This window comes from Trachurus japonicus, chromosome 19, assembly GCF_045865225.1.
Source record: "Trachurus japonicus isolate A0001 chromosome 19, Traja_1.0".
Taxonomy (NCBI): domain Eukaryota; kingdom Metazoa; phylum Chordata; class Actinopteri; order Carangiformes; family Carangidae; genus Trachurus; species Trachurus japonicus.
Window position 1 is genome coordinate 21,538,588 of NC_140925.1, and position 21,919 is coordinate 21,560,506.

At 45.7% G+C, this 21,919-nt stretch overlaps 1 protein-coding gene across 6 annotated transcripts in view; it reads right to left on the reverse strand.

Annotated features, from left to right (window-relative positions):
- Window positions 1–21,919, reverse strand: part of raraa (retinoic acid receptor, alpha a) — a 146,742-nt gene that overhangs the window by 83,436 nt on the left and 41,387 nt on the right. The window lies entirely within an intron of this gene.

The window sequence follows — 21,919 nt, forward strand, 5'->3', positions numbered from 1 at the left end:
TGAAAACTGCACACGCACCGCCAAAGCTGGGTAAAGCTGCTGACACGCACTCCACATCCTCCTTCCTGTCAACGTACACAAACCAATCACACTTCTCACAAACAGCTGTGGTCGGCTGAAATCCCTGCGCACAAGTGTAAACATGCAACATTTCAAATTAGATCACACACACACACTCACACTGGAAGTTTGTACATAAAAGTGTGTATATGTACGTGGGCTGACAATACATGTACATATAAACACTGGAACAAACACATAATTTACTCCATGTTTCCTCATGCACACATCTCTTCTCTTTGCTCCTGATGCCCTTCACACACACACACACACACACACACAGACGACTGCATTCATGCAAACACACTAATCTCTCCTCCATTTTTCTGTCCGGGCGCTCTCCAATCTCAGCTGCAGGTGCCTCCCACTGTAGTGTATGATCATGATGTATGCGTCCTATATGATACAAGCGACACACAAGGTCACTGATACAGAGGAGAAGAAAGGGGAGCGGTTGATTACATTATGTTGTATGGTTTCTGCTTGTCACTTGTAGTATAGATGTTCTCCAGTACTGACAAGGCCAACAGGAAACCTCTTATATAAATGTGCATTACTGAAATACAATGAACAACAGTGAAGATGATGAAGTGTAAAGACCTAAGACACAAACTTTCTCTGCGTTGGTCTTACATGTGCATATAAAGAAAAAGACTCAAACACTTGCTGCACTGCATAGATGGCTATGTAGCTGAAATATGAATGACTGTAGAGTAAAAAAAAACCCATGGATGGGGTATAGAAAGATGATGAGGTGCAGTCTATAGAAGTGCACAGAGACCCTGGGCCTTCGAATTGAGTCATTGATGGACATCCTTTCAGCAAGTTTCTAACAATTCCTCCTCAGCCTTCATAGCTTTATCCGTCTCTTTGACCATTATATGGCTCGTCTATATCTGCTAAACTCCTTTCAACACTGAAGAGCACACAGGCGAGGGGGTCAGCTCCAGAGGGGATGTATGTGATCACTTACAGTGGAAGGCGAAGTAAACAAACAATCTGGGTCACATGGTCTTCACTCTGTGTGTTTGGCATGTAGCAGGCAGAGAGAATGAAGGGTCGGAGGTCACAAGAGAGAGAGCGTAATGGGATGTGACAGCAAATGCTGAATTAATAATCGGAAAAAGCGGCAAATGGCAGCGCCGAGGTCGTGGTGGACGAGCGGACAGCGCGGTAAACACAGCCGCAGGGGGACGGCAAGTACGCCACACAACATATAGACTCTGGTGTGTACAGAAATAGAGAGATGTTGGATGTTTGAACACATACAACACATACACAGCTCAGTGCGTGCGCGTCCACCGATGCGTGTGCCTGTAGCGGTTCAAAGAGGTCAGGGACAGAGGGTACAAACACACACCCACTGTTGTCAGGGGTTTGACAAGCAAACGGTGCCACAATTGGCACGATATTAAACGTAAACACCTCAGCACACGCACATGATGTGTGATGTGGGCGCTGCCTGCCAGCGCTGCGTGCTGCTGCTGCTGCTGCTGCTGCTGGCTTCAGTGGAACTAGCCACGTCTTTATGTTAATGCTGCATCTACCACAGGTTTGGTAGCTGCCAGTACAATTAGCTAAGCTGCTCACATATATAAAGCCGACGCCTGAGGTAACACATAACTCAGCGGCTATCAAGGCAGTTGCTATTATGTTGTTAAATGATATCCACGACTTCATAAACGCTGTTCCTACACTCAACATGTCATTTCAGCACGGCCCATGTGTTGCACCTGCCGTTTCAAATAACATCACAGTGCTTCAGCGTTTCAGATTGAGACGGATGACATAAGAATTTCACTGTAATAGCCTAAAAATAAAAACCCACATGGATTTTATACAGAAGCCACTCCACAGGGAAGGCTGCAGCCTGCTAGCGCTGAGTGGACTGTCAGTCTCTAACAGCAGAGTGAGCTGCGACTCCAGCCTGTATGGCTTCGCAGTGGTACACATAATGGAAGTCGCTGAAGCACGATGCATTGAAATTTTTATGAGGACAGCAGCGTGGGCGGATATACACTTCAGAAGTGAGACAGGACGTCACGGGAGTGAATGAGCGAATGTGCACGCATGAATGTGTACCCGACTGCTCATTTTGAGAGCGTGTGCGTGACACCCCCTGCGTGTGTGCGTTTTCTTTTTAAGGTAGGTGTGTGTATATATCAACAAGTATCTGTGCGAGTGGGTGGTGTGTGCGGTCACGCATGTAGCCTGTGTGTGTGTGCTTATTTATGTGTGTCCAAGTCGTGCCCTGAACCACATTTGCATGTCATCTTTGAGCCCTGAGGGAGAGTCATACAGTGCACTGCATTTACTGTATATTACTTGCTCGGATGGGATGGATTTTGCATAAAGAGTAGACCACATGTTCAGCGGAGAGGGGAGGGGGGAGTGGGGAGGGGGTGAGTCAGAGTGGGACACTTTGACAAGTCACCAACACGGAATTTCATCTAATAGAGGTGAATTATTTAGGACAGAAAGGGTCTTGCAAGGCTAGTGAGAAGCTTGGAGTCAGAGAAGGTCACTAATAGTTTGCACCACCTCAGCTATTACTCTTTACTAAATGATGTCTGAGATGCATTAAGACAGAACCAGAACTGGAAGAATTCCCAAAACTAGTTTGCTGAAGTGAGCCGTCCTCACTATTATAGCTTTAAATCATTCAGAGGAAGTTTTTTTTTTAGAAAAGGAATGTGTGTGACATGGAGGTGTGATGTTATGGATTCAGCACTTTAAAATGTCTCACAAAAACAAAGGTGCAAAAGTGCACTGATACTTGGTTTGTTGTCATTCTCCACCACTGCTGCAGCAGCTGGTTAGTTTTTTTAGTTTTTAAGGTTCCAAGAGATCTGTGGTGATACTATAAGGTAGGACTGGGAAATCACCAGAGGCCCCATGATACGATATTTTCACAATCCAATATTATTGTGATAGTTCTTAATATTGCAAGAAAATATAGATATACATTAGGATTTATTACATTTTTGCATCATTTTGTCGGTCAGTTTGTTGGTCTGTCTCTTAAATGTCACTTTAAAGGGATAGTAGCATTTTTTTAAAGTGGGGTTGTATGATCTACAAATAGCCCCTAAGTACTTTTAATTGCAGTAGAAGACTCTCTGCACTCCTCCCGTTAGCAACGCCAGCCCATAGCCCTGCCCAGAGATTTACAACATAACACAACGGCCTATTTTCGCGGCCTAAAAGAGGTTTTACCTGAAAAAAAATACACAGTTCCATTGTTCGCTATAATATAATTTTTTCCAGCCCCTCAAAGTGCAGGAAAAACACAGTTTTTATTTGGACCGAACCAATTCATGTATCCCTCCGCCCAGGGTTAGCGCCCGCCGATCAGCAGTTGGTTAGGTCCAAATAATTTTTTTTTCCAGGTAAAACCTCTTTTAGGCCGTGAAAATAGGCCGTTTCTTTGGGTCTGTTCACAACACTGTATGTTGTAAATCTCTGGGCAGGGCTATTATGGGCTGGCGTTGCTAATGGGAGGAGTGCAGAGAGTCTTCTACTGCAATTAAAGTACTTAGGGGCTATTTGTAGATCATACAACCCCACTTTTAAAAAATGCTACTATCCCTTTAATACATTTTATTTTCAAGCAGACAGACTGACCGACGCAGTCATAAACCACTGTCCAGTGGAGTTGGTGGAAAATCTCTAAGTCACTCACTTTAATATTGAGATAGAAAAGATAAGCTAAAATCGACTGTTTCCAACTATCAGTGAAATAAGGTCTGAGATCTAAAGAAACTAAAATAGCTGCTGCAATTCATTTCATCTTTGCAGGATTATTATAAAGTAGAGATTACACTGTATTATGGATTATTTCCTAATCCCTTGGTCTTCTACTCCTCTTCTTTTACATAAGTAAATTGTAACGCAAATGTTCCTCTCAGCTGTCTGACCCAACAATACTTCCAACTCAGCGCTCCTCCCACCAGCGTTACTCTGAGATGGTCAGAATCATAGTTAGCCGTGGCACTGTGACTGAGAGAGAGCAGGAAGCGGGGGCTGAGTCTCTGTGACAGCCGGAGAGTGTGGCCGCAAGAGGCCCAAAAGGTGTTAAGCATGCATCCGGGGCGGTGAGAATCCTCAGCCATTTTGCCAAGGCCCCCTGTAGGGTGAATCCACTTGTCAGCGAAGCAGGCTGGGTGACATTTCTGCCTCACCTCAGAAAGGTCAGCCTTTAATTATCTCAAATGCCAGCAAGCGCTGCACCTGCAAAAAATAAACCTAGAGATGAGCTGCGTGTGTGTGTCAGGTTAAGATGGTAGCTTTCTTCCCTCGCACAAAATGAGCACCACTGTGGCTGTCCGTGCAGAACTGGACCATCTGCCCACCTGCATGCATGCATGCATATGGGCCCATAAACACACAGACACAGCGAAACCCTGACAGATGCACACGCACACACATGCACACACTAGCAAACTGTGTCAACCAAAGTCAATAAAATCCCACAACTAAAGTTGGCCGCCGACCCACCCACCCCCTTAAATAAAGAGTATCAGATGCAGAGTGTTAAATCCTGGGAACACCAGCAGCTTCTAGGAACATCCCTGTGCAAACAGTCTGCCAGCAGTATAGGTAGACGGATTATAGACCTATAGATAGCATGAGGCGGTGCTTCTGCTAAATATGGGTCAGCTCCAACGCGACTCACAGCTGAGATTACTTTCTGTTTATCAATATCACAAATTAAATGCTATATGAAGGGGGGGGGGGGTGCTCTTGCAAAGTTATGCATTAAGCAAGTCCGATTATTTTCAGTGAGAATGGCATTGCTGAAAAAATGTAAGCATTATCTGGCAGAGCATGACATGCAGCGTTTGCTTTCGAGTTACTCACTGTAGCTATTGGACTCGGTCAATATTTGCAGGGGGCTATGGTAACAGTGAAGCTCCCACACCCGCATAAACACACTGCCCCGCATGCTTCACACTGCCTCACACACACACAAAAACCAACACACTGCCCAGAAAGTCCCACTCGCGCTCAAAGGAGGTCAGAGAGACAAAGGGCCATAGATCATCAGCGCGGACGGCGTGCGGCGAGCTCCTTGTGTCCAGGTTTTTCCAGCATTTTTCTCTCGTTCTGAGAAAACATGAAGGGCCGGTCCCTATTGTTTACACAGCTGGCTCCATGGAAAGGATTGCTTAATATGAAATATGAAGAGAGTGGAGAGGTGAAAGCAAGAGAGCTGGAAAAGAAAAGAGGGAAGGGAGCCAAATGAGACAGGCGGGGTGGGAGGGGATAAGAGGCCATCGCGGAGAGGGAGTTAAAGGCTAAACGTGCTCTGGACCGAGGGACATGGGAAGTGAGCAATACAGATAGAGTCACAGAAACTTTCTGGGGGGGAAGAGGTGAAAAAAAACTCCAAAGGGAACAAAGCGGTAAGGAAGAAGAAAGTCATGTGGCAGCACTGAGGAAAAGAAGTGTGCACACAGAAGGTGCAGGGACTAAATGAGAAGCAAAGTGAGAGCAAACAGAACATGAAGCAGAAAGCCCTGAGGTTTCCTGGTGGTGAGGGAGTCATGCCTCCTGTGGTCTGGGGTCTGTAGTGCATATTATTCTTTCCCAACAGTCACACATGGCTTCCACTCCCTCAGTCCTGCCTCGCCAGCCCTCTGGTACTGTCCTGACAATCTCTGGTTTCCTTAGGTCTTTTACTAAACCCCTTCAATAATTTATCAGATAAAAACCTCAGGATTGCGGTCTTTGATGTGTTATTCAGATTTGCAAAGAAAGAAAGAAAGGAAGAAATAAAACAGTGCTGTAATGTCTGCTGTGTTTTCCCACATACAGAAATGGGGGGCCCAGGGATGCCTACTGACAGCATCCCCATGAAAAGGCTACAGTTTGCTTTGAAGGGAAGAAGCCAGTGTCTCTATGATACCACACAATTATCACTAAATTCCTCAACATGACTGTGGCCTGTGTATGACTTGACTGCACTATTACATTGACCCAACTATGAAAATACCTAATAAATTAGGCCTGCAACCAACAATCATTTTCATTATTAAGTCATTTTCTTGAATCATTTTAGGCATTCAAAAAGTGGAATAGTACAAACAAAAAAAAAATCATAATTTCCCTTAGGCCAAACTGATTTATTGAAAGTGCTTGTTAAAAATCCAAACATATTCATGTAATAATTTAAGACGGCTAAGAGAAACAGCAACAGAGAAGAAGCAAATATTTGAATTAAAATGACATAATGAGCTGAAGAAAACTGTGGTGACCACAGTTTATAGGGTTGAATTGGAGGAACCTGCTCAGCAGTGAACTATTATTATGGACTGTTGACTTACGCACAAGCAACAACCGAGTGTTTACTAATGACCAATGAACTGGGCCAATGGTTTGGTTCAACAGGGTTTTTCCTGGATTAAAATGAGGTGGTGGTAACCCACTTAAGGCTGCTGGTGGTAAGACATTTGGCAGCGGCAGCCGCCACCAAATTCTCTGTGCAGGAAAAACCCGTATAAGCACAAAACTACTTGCTTCGGTTTGAGGAAAGATTTGTTTTGGTTAGAATAAGCACTTTCTTAAGGTCAGAATTTTTTTTTTTTTGCCATCAATTACAACACTCATCTTGAAGCCTGATGTCACGCTGACCCATCCAACCAATTCAACCACTGTCAATTGAATAGTTCCTCCTTTGGTCCTATTATCACTACAATGAATGCTCAAGGTCACCTCATAAAATGTAACTATGGGTCTGTTTTCTACAGGAGGACCATCAAATACAAGGCTGAAAGCTGGGACAATATCCCTTTTGTACAAAAGACATAGCAATAGCAATTCTACAACTAGGAGACAGATTTGTTAGGTCAGACCTGACTAATTATCTTATTAATAATGTGGACTTAGAATAAAATGAATGATTATTGCATGAAAGAAAATGGAGGCCATTTGGATGAAATGGAAAATTGAGTTACTAATTACTGTGAAGGCGGAGAGTCCACTTCTCTCCTAGCTGGTAAGAATAATGCTGCATTTTGTACATAAAGGAGCTGAGTGTGTCCAAACATGCATAAACACATGTATCAGACTGTGTGTGTGTGTGTGTGTGTGTGTGTGTGTGTGTGTGTGGGGCTGTAGAGTGACTCTGTAAGTCCACCCCTCCCTGTTTCAGTTAGCGGGAGAGGCCCAGCGCAAATGAAATCCATATTTTTGAGCAGGACTCCAACAGACTCAATGCCCCCTACCAGCTGACACACACACACACACACGCACACACAGAGACACACAACCAAAACATCTACAGTCAAAACACTTGAGCTGTCATATTCCATATGCATAAACACCGACGGCTGCACACACCTTTACCAGGACATTTACATCACTCTCTATTCTCATAAGGGAACAGAACACAGCTGGCTCAAGAGGATGTTTCATTTTTCCTCTTGCCAACACACACTAATCAACTGTGCATGTATGTATATGCGTGTGTGTGTGTCTGTGTGTGTGTGTGTGGATCCTCAACCTCAGCATGTATCTTCGTGTGTGTGTGTGTGTGTGTGTGTGTGTGTGTGTGTGCCTTCCTATAAGGTTGTGTCACCTTTGTGTACCTATTCAGGATATTGGACTAACAATGTTATGCGAAACACTTCAGCACATTTCAACACAGAAGATCCAATGACACGAGGGTGAATGACGTACTGAAGTGCAGGGCCCCTTCCTGTTTATGCCGCCACTTGCCCGCTGGAGGATCAAACAAGATCTACTCCTCGGAGTGGGTGTGCCCTCGTAAAAAAGGGACAGTGTGTGGTTCCTCCAGGCAGCCCAGCTGACAATAACAGCATGAAAACCAAAGGCGACTTGTGATTTATTATTCTGTATTAGCATCTGTTTTTTCCTTTGTCCTTTGTTTATATCTGTGCATTAGGGGTGTGTATTGTATGCGTGTGTGTGTGTATGTGAAGTAAAACACTGGCTTTACTCACGGGCCTAAATCTCACTGTATTTCCATGGGATTTGTTATCTTGTATGTAGAAGGCTAAATTAAATGACTTGACTGATCTGGCATTGTGTGTGTTTAAACTTTATACGCATAGAGAGATTAATCTGCCTCTCACACCGACAGGGGCACAATGAGAAAATGTTCCATACTACGCCAATAAAAGATCCCCTACCTATGTGGTTCATTTGTTCAAGCATGACCTTCAGCAACACAACACTGTCACAGGATTACAGAAACAATACGGTCGATATTTGCAGGACAAAAGTACGCAAATGTTCAATAGTCACAGCTGCCATAGAGTTATATTTTGAATGAATACAAAGAGTAATACATTCAAGTAGTTCTTCTCAGCCTCTTTGCAGATGATGCCACGCTGTATTGTAGCAAAACTCAGTTTCAGTGAGATGAGGACCTTGAATGCTGTTGAGGTATTTTACGTTTCTAATACTCAGTCTTGCTTTAAAGCAGAAGTAAGTGATCTATTTGTGTTAATATAAGTCTTAAATAGTTATATCTTCCGACAGCAATCACTTACATAGAGTGTTTGGACCGAAACACGGGTCTGTCAGTCCCTCTGCTCTGCTCTGAGCCCAGGAGAAAATATTTATCGTATCCTACAGTTTTTATCCAATGAGGAGAGAGAACGGCATGCAGGGCTGTGTGTGCAGCCAAGGGACGCCGTGAATGTGGTGACGTAGGGACGAGGACTGTTATGGTGCGTTCAAGGAAACTCGTAACTCGTGTTTTTCCGACCTGTGCAGTCGTACCAGTTCAATCTGGTACGAGCTGTAATTTACGGTTTCAAAAGCCTGCCTGGAACGCAGCATTAGCCAAAACGACCAGATCGCTTACTTCTGCTTTAACAATATAAAGTTTATCCACCTTGAATATGACATTTTACTTTAATGGTATGTACAATGGACCCAACAGTGTTATGCCAATTGCATATCCTCTTCAGAGACAAAGGAAGGGGATCAGCCAGAACTCTCCCAGGTAAATATACGATGAGTGCACGACTCGAACCGGCATAAAAGAAGTTAAAGGTCCAGCACTTAAAAAACCCTTCAGGTAGCTTTAAAGGGACAACGAGGAGTTTTCGAAAGCGAAGTGTTTTTACACTACATTTACCATGAGCCTGGTGAAATTCTTGGACCGGCGAAAGACGGACGTCTTGCCAAGAATGTTTTCATTCATCAAGAATGAAAGTCGGAGGTTCAAAGACGATCAGATACCGTCGTAGTTCCGACCATAAACGGCGATTCGGCTGCATTATTCTCATGACTCGCCGGGCAGCGTCCGCGAAACCCAAAGTAAGGAAACGCTGGTCGGCTCGCCCAGCATTTCCACCACTAATAATAATAACAAAATAACCATAGAGACTAAACGATATGTTTATCGAAAATAGACCCATTAACAAGTGGTAACGTAGATTCATCCACATTAATATGAGACTTTTTTATTGTCGCGGAATTTTTGGTTCTGCCGATGGAGAAACTCATATGCTAAATAAGAAGAGGAGTAACAAACACATGTATCCTCTTCACCTTCATCTTCTCTGTGTCTATGTGTTTGTTTCCAGTAGCCAGTAACTCACCCACTCTGTAATCTGCCAGTAAACTGGAAAAGGAAGTCCTGCCACATCTGTGTCTGATCAACACACTATTGAGTCAGTTTCAGAATGACACAGGAACTGTATGGTTAATATGAACACCCAAATATTTGCTTTTTTATTGCAAGTCATATCGTCATTGTGATACTGAACAGTGTCATCACATTTTGATGATATCGTGCAGGTCTAACGGTCACTATTCTGTTGATACTTCTTGTATATCACACTGAGGTGTTATCTCTGGAAGATAGTTCATATCTTTGCATGGTATTTTAGTTAACACGCTCTATTCTCTATATTCCATTGTTCATTTTGAGCAGCAAAGCTTTAGTGTCATTCGCAGAAGTGTGTGAGTGTGGGAGTGACGACGTGTTGGCTGTAAAACAGAGCAGGCTGAGCAGCAGCAGCAGTAAATCAGCAGCCTGTAATGGTTGTACCCACATGTCAATATGGGATGAAATGTCCATGTCAGTTGGGTGCTGCGCTGCGTGATGGCCAGCAGCCGGCCAGCCACCGCTGCAGACACGTCACATGACAACATCACCCAGTTTCTGCTGCTCATTGTGCTACTGGTCCCCATTCAACCCCCCTTAGCAAAGTACTCTTCACGCTGCATGTCACCCCCCCCCCCAACGGGAAGAGAAACGCATATTTCCATCGCTCCCTTCTGGTGGCATCGACGCGACAAGCACGCCAACAGGAGCCGTATGTGGGGCACAGCGAGATCACTCAGAGCGCTGCCTGCTGCTATGTGTGTGTGTGGTTGTGTATTCATGTGAGTTTGTGCTCATATGAAACAGTGGAGCGGAGGCACCGGGTTTGTGGGTCAGAGCAGACACGGACAAACACCACAGACCAATGGCACACATGCTATGACCTCTCTAGGACACACACACGTGGGCTAACGTTCATGGTGTGTGTGTGTGTTTATATGAGATTGAGCTTCATGAGGAAGCCCAGAGGTCACTGTACAAATACCAAAGCTGGGAGATTAAGAACATACATTACACACACACTAATACATATGCATATCAACCTGACATCTGGAAGCATGAGAAACAATATACAAATGTAAAAACAACAGCTGGATCCATCTATATCCTGTTTAATAACAGGGTTCATGACCAGAGTGACCTTCTAGACGTGTCGGTGTGTGTGTGCGTGCGCTTGAACTGAGCATGCAAGAGCGTTGGAAAGAAATGAAGAGAGACGGTGGTAAAAGCAAAAAAATAAAATAAAATAAAGAAAGGAAAATAACCTCCCAAGAGTAAAAAGAAAGAGAAAGCAAACAAGAGGGAAACTGTGATACTCATCTTCTCCCCTGCTCCTGCCCTCCATATTCTCTCTCCTTTTCTCTCTTTAGGCACATGCTCTCATACACACACACACACACACACACACACACACACTCAAGGAACAAATATCAAGCATGAGCCTCCCTCTCTTCCCTTGCCTGCTCTCCAGGAGTCATAAAACTCACATTTAAAAATGCATGGGCTCCATAAGCTGCCAGGCCTATCTATTAACTGTGTTATAGTGTAGCCGGCTATAGCTGCTGACGGCAGCCAGGGAATGCTGCTTTCCATTAGGGGTGAGAGAGAGAGAGAAGGAGAAAAGAGGAGCAGGAGGAGGAGGAGGAGGAGGAAAGGGGATGAGGGATGAGGGGAAAGACAGAATTTACTCATTTTTCTTTCTCCCATGGCACTGCAATCTGATGCCTGGGTGTTTGGGTGTGTGTGTGTGTGGGGGGGGGGGGGGGGGGGGCTGTGGTGAGGCGGCTGTGGGAGCACTGACTTCAACATGTAAGCCTGCATAAGTACAAATGTATGAATCTGTATGTGTGTACGTGTAATGTTTATGCTTGTGTGTGTGTGTGCGCGCCGCGTGCATGTGTCGCGCCGCGTGCATGTGTGTGTGTGTGTGTGTGTGTGTGTGCCCTCGGCGGAGGCGAAAAGTAATTGTTTCGACTGTTTCTGGGAGATTTTCCCCAGAGTCCTCGGGCGCTCACCAGATGACTATTGATTGGTTAATTGATTGATTGGCATCTGGCCGACAGTGAGTCAACAACATCATCACTCTTCATGCGCGCCCAGCCACCACCTCCCCCCTCCCCCCACTCCACTCTCTGCCAGGCTCGCTCATCATGATGCTTTACAACATTCAAATAGTGAGTAAGTCAAGAAGCTGCTACGTTTCTCAGACAAGCTCCTCAATAATAATCCACTCTCAGCACCTTAAATAATGACAGGTACACATGCTTTTCAACTTCACTCTCTGCTGCTGTTTTCCAGAGGCAGTACAGTCTTGAATCCACTGAGGCTACCTGTCAGTCTGTACTCACTTCCACTTTGGTCATTGGAAAAAATGGAAAAACTAAAAACACAGCAATGGGACTTTAATAGAAACCTGTGAAAAATGTGACTCTTAAGCATCAAAACTGAAAACATGTCTATGTGACTGTTTTCATTGGACTGTGCAACCCCTCCTCACCCCGGCGTCCTTGAGCGCCACACTGAACATCAACCTACACTTGATAAGAGCATCTGCTTAATGTCTTTGAATTAAAATGTAAATGAGGTTGCGATGGTTTGGGTGAGACTGCAACATGCCAGAGTGCATTTCTTCTTGATGGCGTGTTTTGTTTTTTCCCCTCCGCAGACCCACCTCAATGTACGAGTACGAGTCAAAAACAAGACTATGAAAATGAACGAGCTCGTACCTATGGCGGCGGTGACACTTAGGAACGCAGCCCCCCCTACATGCCCCCCCCGTCCCCTTAATGGACCATACAGACAATGTCTGAGGTATTTCAATTAACAGACAATGGGATGACATGAAATACTGATATATAGGAAAGGTTGAGAGATGTGTGAGAATGAGGCAGTAACAGTGGCACGTGTGCCTTTAGAGGACCATCGCAGACAATAGGAGTTAATAGGAAATGTAAAATTATGATGTAGGCGCTGTCTAAAGTGGTGGTGAGTGACACCCGGGAGTGAAGCTGTTACATCTTAATGCACTGCTGCCACCAGGATGAATCAGCTGAGCATATAGGGGGTGGAAACCATCTGAAGGCCTCTAATAGCAGCCGCTGTCAGTCCCACATTAACCTTGAGAACAGCCAGGGGACTGCGTTAGCCCTGCTGACCTCTCCTTTGCACACACACATAGGCGCGTGCACACAATCCCTATTATGTCCACGTGTATGAAGGCTGACCGTGAGTGTGCGCGTGCACGTGTGCGTGTGTCTATCCCTCTTCCTGTGTCTTATAAGCACCATCAGTGGGATTAAATCAGTCCATCACTGGCTGCTGTAACACCATATAGGCTGTCTAAGCTGAAGTGAAATCACCTAAACCTTTCTGGCTGCCCTCGGGGTTAGGGTCCATGTAGGCCAGTAATAGCACTCCCTAAGCTAATTTTGTGTACACAGATGTGCATAATGCGTGTGCATATGAGGGTTTTTAGCTCAGGGTGGAACATCAGAAGCACCACACATCACATTTTGTGTGTTTATGTTTGACAAGAGAGACAGCTACGTTGATAAATACACATGTGGAAATCCGCAGTGAATTCAGCCCTCACATTTTCTATTCAGTTCAGTTCACATTGTACATATTGATGTATAATCCAACCTTCAGCAACACTCTGTTACTCATATCTATGGGAAATATACACAACAAATCCATTCCTTGTAGTACAAACTGTGAAAATGCAAAACAAATGGTATCAATATCAACCTTGACAGTTTGGAAACAGAACAAGAAGCACAACTTCAGAGAAAGCTGGTTGTGTTTTTCTGTTTGGCCTGACTGACAACCAGGGATTGTGCGCTGAGGGACGGCTAGACGGGGCGATGCCCACGTGTTTTCAGTCAGCCTTTTACTGGCAGGGAGGAGAGGCAGAAGATGGAGGGTAGTGAGTGAGTGAGTGAGTGAGAGAGGCTTATGGGAAGGCAGGGGGAAGAGGAGCAGGAAAACAAAGAAGAAGCTTTTTTTTTTAAACGAAGCTGTTGGGATGGCTCCCTGGGAATCAGCGAGAGCGTGATCAAACACAGCGCTGACCTAATTTTCTGCCACCCATCGCCGAGACGCAGGGACAAGAGAGATGCAAGAAGATCAACACTGGGAGAGGATGCGCTGAAATCCCAGAGGCTCGCGTTTTTTACGTTTCCATGACGGAAGCATCCAACACAGTTGGTGGAGGGAGTGTCAGCAAACCCAACCCTACACCAAAACCATTTGACACTCTGCCAATGAAATTCTACATACTCATTTATGTGTCTATAAACACATTTTTAACCATGCTTCAAATCTGCTGCACATGTACCATATAAATATGAAACTCATTTAAACTATCGTCTAATAATCTGGTTCTGCACTATGTGAAAGGCAGTTTCATCACCCGTCGTATGGACAGCTCCAGTGCTGAACTGGAGCTAGTAAACATAGCAGATGTGAGCACAAACCCAGAAACTATGATACTGAGGAGCAGTGAGAATATATGGACACACTGTTGTGTCCTTAAACCTCCTGTTTTCATTAGCCATAATCATTTTGTGAGGCATTTTAGCTGTGGAGTATTAAGTAGTAGTTCCTGCAGTTATGGTCATGTTTTCTGACGTTCTCCTTTTCTCCTGATGGTCATAATTACTGCTAGATGGCTTAGAAAATTGAACAAAAATTATTAGTTTTTTGCAGAAATGACTGATGTTGTTTTTCTTCCTCCTTTCAAACAGGCTGGCATCTCCACCGCACCTGTACATCCTCTCCAACTCCCTTAGGTCCACGCCTGGGCCCTAATTGCCAACCGCTGTCGTCTACTTTCCCCATCTGACTGTCCTCACAAACACTGGACCTATGACGGTGCAGAAAGCTTTTAAAGGGCTAACATTTGTGCTTGAGTGGCCAGAACATTGTGTGCAGCACCGCCTGTGCCCATCGCTGTTTCCAGTCCACTCGTAGCGCTGCTGTGCTACCGCGACTGGACTGGAGGGATATTTATAGAAAGCTGTTGACAATATCACATCCCCAAACGGGTGTAATCGTATTATGCCGGAGGTGCTAAAAGCCTTGAGATGGGAAAGAACGTCACTGGAGGAAACAGACTGAGGCACACAAGCTCCTCTTCTCAGCGAGTCTTGAGAGCAAGAAGCTTAGAAGCAGAGTGGGAGGAGCAGATAAAGAGAGGCGAACATACAGACTCAGCATGTGAGCGGAAGAAAGAGTGAGAGAAAAGGAAGAGACAATCACAAGGAGGTGGGCTCCTGACAAGTCCAGAGATGACAAGAAAGGATGAGATGCAAATGAAGGTGTCGGGTGGGAACAGGAGGTCTGCTGTTGGGAGGTGGCTCGGGTTGTAGGCTCGATCGTTTTTTGACTGCGTTTGGTATCGGCAGCTCTGAAGGTTCAAGGCGGCTGCGGCGATGATAGATGAAAGACTGAACTTTAATCAGAATGGCGCCTGGAGCATTTTCAGGGAGGTAAACAGGTTAATCAGTCAAGCCCTCCCTTCCATCCTCCCTCTCATTCTCCCCTAGTCTTTCCTCAGCACATGACCACTTCTGACACTGGCACGCCATTCGTCTCTTTCCCATCAGCACCTCGCCCCTGCTCCTTTCCCTCCTCCACCACGCAGCCTTCATTTTTTCCCTTACCCTGCTTCACATCTCTGCAACCAGTGAGGGGAATAGACAAACCCCTCCGCCCCCACACCTCCCCCTCCCCTGGAGCCCATACCATCAGGCATATCCCACTATCATATGAAGGGGAACTTGAACATCAAAGCACTCCGTCAGCCCATTTAATATCTCACGGCATCATCCGCCATATAACTATGAGGTGGGAGGAGAGCATTCGGCAAACAGAGGCTATTCATATACTCTGGGTTTCTTGTGTTATTGCCCCTCCACTAGGCTGTATCATGGGAGGTAGATAATCTACCATCGCTCCATATCTTTAAAAAACCAATTCAAACAAACTGTGCTGAAATCAAAATCCAGTGAGGGAAAGGCAGCAGAGAAAATAGTGAAGGGAGCAGCCAAGCATTATCCATTGTTCCCTCTGCCCCAAGGGTTTATTTATTAAAATGGCCCTGTCTTACTGCCTCTCCAAGAAACCGCCAGGCATACTGGCCTGCATTAAAAAAAACTTGTGCAACACGCTGAACGGAGCCAAATTACTGCACGCCTGACCACCGGACATTTTAAACAAGCTGCAACTGTAAAGAGGAAATCAGGAACTAAGAATTCCCACGAGTTTACGGTCCAAGCCACATTCCATGTTTCCGTCATCCATTTCGTACATACAAACCTCCCTCCCTCTCTCTCCCTCTCTCTCTCTCTTACTCTCCCCAAGAAAAATAAACAATCAAGTCTAACAAACCACTTTGGCCAGCCGAGTGTGAACCTTACAAAGCTGCAACAGCTCCTGTGGAGAGAGGCCATGTCCAATCTGAAATTACCCACACCACACTGCATTTAGGCAGTTGTTGGGACTCCCGAGGCAAGATTATATTCTGTTGTCTGGGATTTCGACCACAGACTTTGGTGAGCAGTCAACAAGGGCCGCCTCTCGCCAAGATAAACTTCACAGGCGGTTGCCACTCATTTGCCGGCTCGGCTGCTCAGCCTCAGCCGCGTCTGTTGCTGTCGAGCATCAAAGCGGTGGCCTTGCTGAAGTTTTGAAGTGGAGATTAGGGTTTGTAATAAATGCTCCACTTGTTCACATTTGTCGAGGATATTGCAAAAGGACACTGGTTGTGCAATATGAGTTTGGAAACACGTTTTTTTTTTTTTTTTACAGGAGGCCTTGAAGGGGAACAGAGGAGGAGAATGCTTATTTGGGGACCGTGTGCACACTTAATGCTGGGAACTCTCCGAGTGCGTTTGTGTGTTATTACCTCCTCCTCCGCTTTTGTTATAGAAAGAAATCAGGATGCTCGCTTGTTTAATGATGAGAGCATCCGTGCTGTGGTTTGAACTATATACAGCAGCACCTCAGAGGGAGAAAAATGTTAATGAAGCTATTAATGATAGATCAGTGCATAACTCAAGGTGGCAGCAAGAGAGGAGGAGGACAAGGCGGCAGCGTCGTGTTTTTTTTTTTGTTGTCGTCTTTTTTCTTTTCTTTTTTTAAGCACAGCACGAGTATAGAGCTGTGTGGGAGTTTAGAGAAAAGGGGACTGAAAAGTGCCGGAAGACAGTCGCTGCTCTGTTGTTGGGGAACGGGAGCTGGATAGCTGGCTGGCTACACACACCCACACACACACACACACACACACACACACAGGCGCACAGGGGAATGCGAAACTGTACAGATGAGCCAAAATGCACGCACACACAAACTTCTAAAGTACATGCATACACACATGATGAGCTGAACTCCTGCAGGCTCGGAAAACCTCCTGCGAGTTTCGCCATCAGATCCACTCTCATGGGACTTCATAACAGTCTTGAATATCAAACGCTACACGCTGTACTGTCGTCTTTTATAAGCAGTGGATTAGTGCTGCCTACCCCACGCAGCACTATACTGGCCTAGCTACCTCTTGTTTTCCCCCAAAGCCAGTCTCTCCACTTCCCTGTGTTCAGTACTCCATGTTTTTGTCTGTTTTTGTCTCTCTTTAGGGAGCCGTGGTCAGAGGAAGTTGGCGATTCAGTGAGGACGCTCATTTGCTCATGCAAGAATTATGAAATCTCAGTTTCCTGTGCCTCATACGGACTCCCATCCGCCCACACAGGCAGAAATCTGCACTGATTTTTATCGTGACATCTTTGCTGCGGACCACTCTTTTCCATAGCCCGTCTTCACAGCGCAGCAGAAAGATCAGTAACAGAGGATCTTGTGATACAAAGTCTTCTCTCTCCCATTATAAGTTTAGAAAGTTTCTGTTAAGTGGCACACTTTTCCTCTAACACTATGAAGACTGTCACTGTCGATCACTCTTCTGTTTATTCAAAGCGGGGTGCCGTTACAGGAACAGACGGGAGCAATGCATTTATTTATAACAAACTAAAAATCAAACCTCAGGCAGCCGGCTGCAGAATAACTATCACTAAACCAGGGATTTGCTTGGTCTAATTTACTGGAATTTCCAATAATATAAAACATTCTGACAGATACATGGAATAAGACAAAGTTTGCCAGTGGGACAAGGTGCTGAACACCAACATGCAATCCCCATATCCTGAAAAGTGTCCTGGAAATCTCCACGGCCGAATAATGCATGGCAAATGGAGCCTGTCAAAGAGTGGCAGCCCAGCTGAAAGTGATTTGGTGGGATGAAGAGAAAAAGCAGGGGAGACATGAAGAGAGAGAGAGAGAGAGAGAGAGAGGAGAAGAGGAGTACAAGGAAAGAGAGGCGGAGGTAAAAAGGAGACACTCATCAGCCCTGTTGTCCCATCGCTCTGTCGCTCGAGATGAATTTGTCCTGACAACACAGGAGTGACTCACACGACACCTCCTGAACCATCTGCACATAAACACACACACACACACACACACACCTCCTGCAGTCATGGCCCAAAGAGGAAGAAGGGAAGCAAATGAGGGTGTGAGTAAAGATAAATAACCAACTCAGTGGAGTTAAACAGGGACAGAGACTGACTCAGGAGTCCCTGGGAAAAACTAGAGAGGAGTGAAAAGAGAGAGAAAAGAGGGAAGGAGGTGCAGGCAACGCAACGCAAGAGAGCATAAACAATGATGGAGAAAATGAGGAACAACTTGACAGAGAGAATGTGAAATGGATAAAGAAAAGAAAGAGGGGAGGAAAGAGTGAGAGGACGTGATGGAGGGAGAGAGAGAGAGGAAGACGCACCTTGTCAAAAAGATGGAGAGAGCGGAGGAGAAAATGAACAGGAAGACAGAAACGGGGAGAGAGGCATGCAGAGAATGAATGAAGATGGAGAGTGTGAGGGGAAGATGAGAGGAGGCCTTATTTTCCTCCATCTCAATTTGCACAAAACTTTCATTACCACCAATTTGGGCCCGAAGCCGTAGGCTGGACCATTAGGCCAGCCCGGCATCAATCAGCCTAATCTCCCTCCCAGGCCGCTAAATTACAGCGCCCAGTTGCTTATTAAAATTTGTCGCCCGTCTCCCAACACCCGGCACTGCTGGAGATTAGACATGGGCCCCCAGACAAATCTGTTCCAGAGGAGAAGAAAAAGAGGAGGAGAAGGAGGAGGGGGAAGGAGAGGAGGGGAAAGGAAAGAAGGAGGGAAGAGAGGATGTAGAGGGACAGTAGGAGGGGAAAAGAGAGAAATGCTCTTGCTGAGACAGAGAGGATCAGAGTGGGTTTGATTTATACACTCCTGTACATCTGCACACACACACACACACACACACACACACACACACACACACACACACACTTACCTTCTCTGTATTTCAACCTCCCCTCTCACACTCATACATCCCAATACATCTCATATACTCTCACATATCCGCACACCCTCCCCTCCTCAATGCAGTTTTCCATTCCTGTCAGCAACAGCCCCAACACACACACACACACACACACACACACACACACACACACACACACACACACACACACACACACACACACACACACACACACACACACACACACACACACACACACACACACACACACACACACACACACACACACACACACACACACACACACACACTTGTGTAGAGAATGTGGGGTTTGCGACGCCTCCCATTGCACACTCAATCAAACCGGCGGCCAGATAAGACGCATGATGAATGGTGTAATTGAAGGCGGCGGCGGGGTAATGCTGCATCGCTCTGGGTTTGGGGTGGAGGTGGTGGTGGTGGGGGGGGGCTAGAAGAGTGGCGAGTGGGTGATTAGCCTGTAGGATTTATTGTTATTGCCTGTCTTATTAAAAAATACTAAGACTGTCTGCCTCGCCTACTGTAGCATACCTCCAGCGACAGAGTGTATAGGGCCCAGCACTTGTGGATGGATGAGCGCGCGGCAGCATTGCACCTATACGGCTTCAGATCGGGGGTGTGATTGTGCTCGTATCAGAGGAATCCCGCTCAGTTAAGCGTGTGGGTTGCAGGGAGAAAAATCTAAATGCAGAAATATGATACATACCCATGAAAAAGAAAACTCCACATTAATTCACACCCAGGAGATTTCTCCCCCTCCCTGAAGGGAGGGGTGGCACTTGTCTTTGCTCACTTCAACCATCAAAAGCCATTCAGAGACAGAGAGAGAAGGAGAGAAATGGAGTAGATAGAGTGGTGGGGCAGTGGTGGTGGTGGTGGTGGTGGTGGTGGGGGGGGGGGGTGAGTGTTCTCCTGTAGGTCAGTGGGTAAAGGAGGGGAAAGAGGCAATTCAACTGCACTCAACAGATCAACACTCTCCTTTCACATATCAAACGCCAGCAGAAGTCCTCGACAGGAGTGGGCAGGACAGTGTACATACGTAGTGTAACGGAGTTCAGTAGTGTGATTCTTGGGGCGGTGTTTAGCTCGGTTGTAGAGCACCCGCCCCATGTGTTGAGGCTGTAGTCCTCACTGCAGGCGACCCCGGTTCGAATCCCGCGCCGAGCGGCCCTATCCTGCCTGTCATTCCCCCGCTCTGCCTCCCACTTCCTGTCTCTCTCTCTCAACTATCCTGTACATTAAAGGCAAAAAAGCCCCAAAAAATATACTTAAAAATTTTTTAAAAAGTAGTGTGATTCCACTTGCCATAAAAACTCATCACACAACACGGAAACCTGTTTGTCCTATGGTAATTAAATGCAGCACCCCTGTGGATTAGGGTTGTGCACCCTGGGGGGGTTACAGCAGTCGGACCTCGCTGTCTCCCTGGTAGGTGCACAAGCTATGAGCTCCGCCATTGTTTCATATTAATTACTTTCATTTTAATACTAAGGGGTGGTTTAAGTTGTATTTTTTGTAACTCCTGAACGGTCGAGCACGTCCTTTTTCATAAAAAGTTGACAGTGTTTTTCTCTTATTTTTGTTTACAAAATGGCTAGTGCTACACATTGTTAGCCAACCTGCACTTTCTTTTCATTTTACATTTTTCAGGCATGTATGTGTGTGTATGTGTGTGTGTGAGAGGAACCGGGACTGACTGTATTATTAATCCCTCTGCCCATGTCTGAAATAAACGGCAAGACTCTCTCCTTCGTCTATTAAACTACACAACGCAATGATAGAGTACAACGCCGCTACAGTAGCAGCCACACCGGTGCCAGTCGTTGCCTGACGACAACACACACACACACACACACTGCTGTCCATCTGCTGAGCGGAGCATATGCAGAGGGATTTCTCCTCTGACCGTCCACGCCATCTGATGACCCTAATTTGCAGCGGTTTACTGTTCGCTGGGGCCTAATCTGTCTTAATGGATCATGACTTGTGGCACATGAGGACATCATTACAATTAGCCGGACTCGGGATGTTGTTGTTCTTGCTTTTTTTTTTTTTTTTTAAATAGAAAGTCTCGCACATTGATTGAGGAGGAAAATCTGTGGTAATTTTGTTTAGGGCCAGCTCCTGACATAAATGGTGAACTTTATGGGCGAGATTAGCGTGTGAGGTGTCGCACCAGACAAAGATGGGCAGTGTCCTGCATGTACCATGCTAGCAAAAAACAGCACAGTAATGAGTGCTGAAACCATTGCTTGATTAGCTAACAAAATTAATTTGAAAACATTACTCTGGGAAACTGTGATGGGGATTTTTCATTACTAAATATAGAGTTAAAGCACTGGGCTAACTCAATTGTATTGTATTGTGTTGTGTTGTGTTGTGCTGCAGCAATGGCAGCGTCTCTTCACAGCTGACAGTGAGACATAACACATTCAGACACATTAACTCAGGATATATACACAACACAAGCATGCGCATCACGTATGTGTGTACTGTGAGTCGCAGAGACAAAGCAGTGAAAACCACACACAAATCCCATAACTCAGTCACTGCAGAAACACACACACACATACACTCTGCTTCCACCGCACACACCCTTCAACCAAACCAGTAAAAAGTGCAGCGACTGTAAGTAGTGTGGTTGTACAGAGCGTGTCCACTGTCAACACAAACTGACATGGTAACCAGCACAGTGAAAACCACACATGTACACATTGTGGCTCTCAGACAAAGCTCATTCAGCTTCTATAAATGGAGGAGAAACATAGCAGTCGTATTGTCTGGAAGTTTAATTAGCACAGCACCTAGAGTATTCAAAGATAGAAGCTCTGGCAGTGGCGAGGAGACGCGAGCCAAAAGCGCTCCAGCCTGGCCGCGCTTATA